Source organism: Pinus tabuliformis, chromosome X (genome assembly GCF_031772625.1).
Source record: "Pinus tabuliformis cultivar Carrire ecotype Pingquan chromosome X, CPIR1, whole genome shotgun sequence".
Lineage (NCBI taxonomy): Eukaryota > Viridiplantae > Streptophyta > Pinopsida > Pinales > Pinaceae > Pinus > Pinus tabuliformis.
Window position 1 is genome coordinate 1,176,371,222 of NC_142308.1, and position 4,382 is coordinate 1,176,375,603.

The window sequence follows — 4,382 nt, forward strand, 5'->3', positions numbered from 1 at the left end:
TTGTTTCATTCCTCATTTTCCATATCCATTCATTTCATTCCACTATGTCCATCCATCTGTCCCTTTCATTCCCCATATGCTCGTTTCCCTGTTTCACTTGTAGAAGATTTGAAAGACAAAAAACAGGGATGTGTGCTTCAAGTCATGAGTCATATCCATCATATCCATCCTATTTATTGTTTTGTTCAAGGTTGTTGTCATGCCCTGATCTAGATATTCTTTGCACTTTCCAAGCCTGCTTGGAATTGCAACCACTACTCGTCAACGTTATTCCTTTGTTTCAGAAATGCAAAGCTTCATCAATCATGAAGTTTGAATGGAATGCCACTCATAATCCTTTTTATTTTTAGCACCAATAATGTCTATTGCAAGGGCTTTCTCTAAGTATAGTTACAAGTTAACGCAGTATGGTTGTAAGCAAGGGTTTTCAAAATACTTTATAGTGAGAGAACCTAAAATAACTATTCTTTATTAGCTATTTTGCTATATGTTTGTGATCCCCATTAATATTTCCATGGACTTTAATTTATTCATTGGAATTATGTATTTAAACAAGGATAATCTACTATGCACCAAGTCTTTGCCTGCATTTTGTCTCAAAGAATGTTTATTGAGTCAAATAATGTTTAAAATGATTGCTAAATGGTGTGAGAAGGTTGTGTTCCCTGTATTAAAAGTAAAGCTCGATTTTTGGGTTTTTCAAGAAATAATTCTTACTACATTAATTTTTATCTAAACAATTATTTGACTGTACTATTAGTTTCATTTGGCCTAGATGGTTTTTGTGGAGCAAATCTTTCTTGAATGAAAAAATATTAGACAGTTTTCAAAATTTAAACTAACGATAAAATTAATTTATTTCTTTTTAAAAGATTTTTTTATATTATGAGGTTTGAAAAATTAATATCATAAATTAAGTGTAATTAAAGATATTATGGGTTTCATATATCAAATTAAAATGTTATTTAAAATCACTTATTTTTATATTATTTCCTAAAGAATTTATTTTGCATAATATTTGAAGTATTATTGCATTGTTAAGCATTGTACATGTAATTATGAACTTATTTTTCTTTTGTTAAGCACCTACAAATAATTGTCACTTATTTTTTTTCAAGATTTTAGTGTTATGAGATTTATGGAGAGGACAATACATATCGTGTAGGTGAAACAATAATAGGCCATCTACAATTGTAAATATCTACAACTATATGTAAAATGCAATATGAGTTAAACCCAAAAATACATATTATAAGAAAACATGTGTTTTCGTTATGTTGGATCCCTTAAAATGACAACAAAAATCAGCCGTTCATTAATTGCAATCTTTTCAATGTATAAATTTCAGATACAAATTATATATTTGGTAGTTTAATGAGACTTTTTTTGGCTCTGAAAGTTATGGAAATTTTGGTTATATTTTAAAAAATTCGACAAGGATTCTTGTAAATCCAAATAAAAATTGTCAAACTTCATAATTTTAGGTGTCCTAGAAGTTTTTGATGGTGCTGAATCCATTTCGACCATCAAAAACATGATTCAAACACTTCCTCTACAAGATTTTTTGAATTTTTTTGCCCAGATTTTGGACCACTTTTGGTCGTCCGAGCAATTCCTCCGCTTCTGTAGACGACTCCATTATATTTGTTAGGTTTGGGTCATTGACTTGAACAAAAGATTTTGCCCTTTTATGATTCTCGGTGCATTTGTCTTATTAGATTATATTATTAAGATTTAGTATTAAGTTTTAATATTAATATTAATATTAAAGTTTATAATATTACACTTATTAATATTAATATATTTAATTTTTAATAATTTCTAATATAATTATTAATAAAAATTTAAAAAAAAATAATCATTAAAGGTATTAATTATACACCTGGTGTATATCAAAGTCATTTATTAATATGATTGTGTTAATTTTATTTAATATATATATATATATATATATTATTTAAGTAATTTTAACTAAATAATATATATATATAGTATATTAATTTTAGGATGTTCGCTTGGGGTAGTTCGAGTGGCAGTGGTTGTGGAAATGAAGTCTCATCAAACCGGGAGTCTTGGGTTCCAATATTGTGCTACCCTCCCCTAGTAGCGGGATGAATAATGGACATGTAAACACCCAAGCTTATATATATATATATATATATATATATATTAAGATATTAAGAAGTGAAATTCCAACTAAGTGCCTAAAAAATCTTCATCTAAAATGATATTTTATTAAAAAATATGCAAATTAATGTTAAGAGGAATTGTACAATTTATTATAAGGAAATGTGGGCATATTTCAATTTCATTATGAGGAAATGTTGTATGAGATGTTGGCATATTTCAATTTCAATAAGAGAAAATGTTGTGAAACTAAGGTGAATTCAATATAAATAATAAATTTATATTATATTTTTTTATTAATAAAATTATAAATATTTTTTTAATAAAAAAATTATGATGTATTTATCACATTAAAATAAATTAAAATAATAATTTATATTCATAAGATATATAATATATATAATTCATATTTATAATTATTATATTTTAGAAATTCAAATTTAAATATAATTAATAAAAGCTTAGTTTAATTTATAGATGAAATAATCTTTAACCAATGCCATTAAAGTTTTGCTGCTCAAATGTGTTTACCTCACCATGCCCATGGAAAAGTTATACTACAGATCCCACTTGCCTTTACTGTAAATGATGCCAATTCATCATCTGTCCCAAGTTTTATGTACAAGAACAAACATCGGCTAGGGGTTTAGGAGTGTCCAAGCCTTGGTATTAAAGCAATGTTGCCAGTCTTCAATATTGATTCTGGAGGATCCTCGGTCAAGGACGAGGTCTGACATGAGGCCATCGAGCTTCACACTTACTAATTTTTCCATTAATTACACTAATTCTACTTGGTGTACCATTTTTATGGATTTTAATTTCTACTTTCATAGTAAAGGATTTCATTGTTATCCACCATATTCAAATTTCATGGGAGGTGTACAAGGCTTCGAAATCTTGATTTTCTGTCACAGAATTTCTGTTTCCTAAATTCTTTCTGCAACAACTGACATTCTCCCCCTGCCAGCGGTCGCCTTGCGCATTTTGTAGCTGCCAGCTGATAAGGACATCTCTGTGTGTGCCATAGAAATCACTCCACGTGGAACGTTCACTTGAGAGATCTTTCCTTGCGGCGGGCCATAACCCCTATCAAGAAGAGGAGAAATGTTCTTGTGAGCGGTTTTAGCGTTACCACGTGGTGGTTTTGGCAAGTTTTTTTTGCAACGATTGGATCACGTGGAGCCTTCACTGCGGAGATCTTTCCTTCCGGTGGGCCACACCGCCTATTCAGAAAGGAGTCGTCTAACGAGGCGGAGGAATTGTCCGGATGGCCAAAAGTGGCCAGACACCGGGCAAAAAATTTCAAAAAATTTTGTAGAGACAGTCTTTGAATCGTGTTTTTGATGGTGGAAATGGATTCAGCGCCATCAAAAACATCGAGGACACCTAACATTTTGAATTTTAACAACTATAACTTGGATTTACAAAAATCCTTGCCAGATTTTCTCTAAATATAACTAGAATTTCCCTAGCTTTCCGGGCAACTCCTCCCCCTCGTTAAACTACGCGATCCAGAAAGTTTTTTCTAAGCGGTTTTAAGATTCACACGTGGCTGGTTTGTTAAGTTTTTATTGGAACTATTTGATAAAAGTTGATGTCTTAAAAAAATCTATATAAATTTAAGCAAGAATCAAATGAAAAGTCGATTCAACACTCATTCATTGACCCGTACCAAACATATGCTTAAATGCCGTTGACTCTGATGACGTGGCGGCAGCATGGTTCTAAAGATGAGGCTTGGTCAGCAAATGACTTATAAATGAAGATATATATTGGAGATATAGATGAGAGGAGCATGTTCACTGTTCGATCCTCAGGGAAACCCTTATCTAAATCCAATTACAAATGAAATTGGCACTGAAACCATTGTGACCGACACTCAAAGTCAACGCTCCCTTTTTGTGAAGTGCCAAGTCATCCTTATCCAAAAGAATAATTGAATTATAGTTTCTAAAGTTTCTCCGCCCAATCGAGATTTAAACACCTTTAATCTCTATTTCTTGAACTGCGACACGTGTTCTCTGTTTTCATCGCTATATCGCTTTCGAATGCGAAACCAACCATATCTCATGCAAAAGTAATGACATGGGCAATTATATATATATATATAAAATGTCGTAATTGAAATTATTGTGATTGAGTTACTTTTCAAAATGATTAATTTGACTTATCATTTAAAATTTATAATAAGATATGCAATCTTAACTATTTCCCGGTTTAGAATTAACTATTTCCCAATTTAAAATTATAGTTAC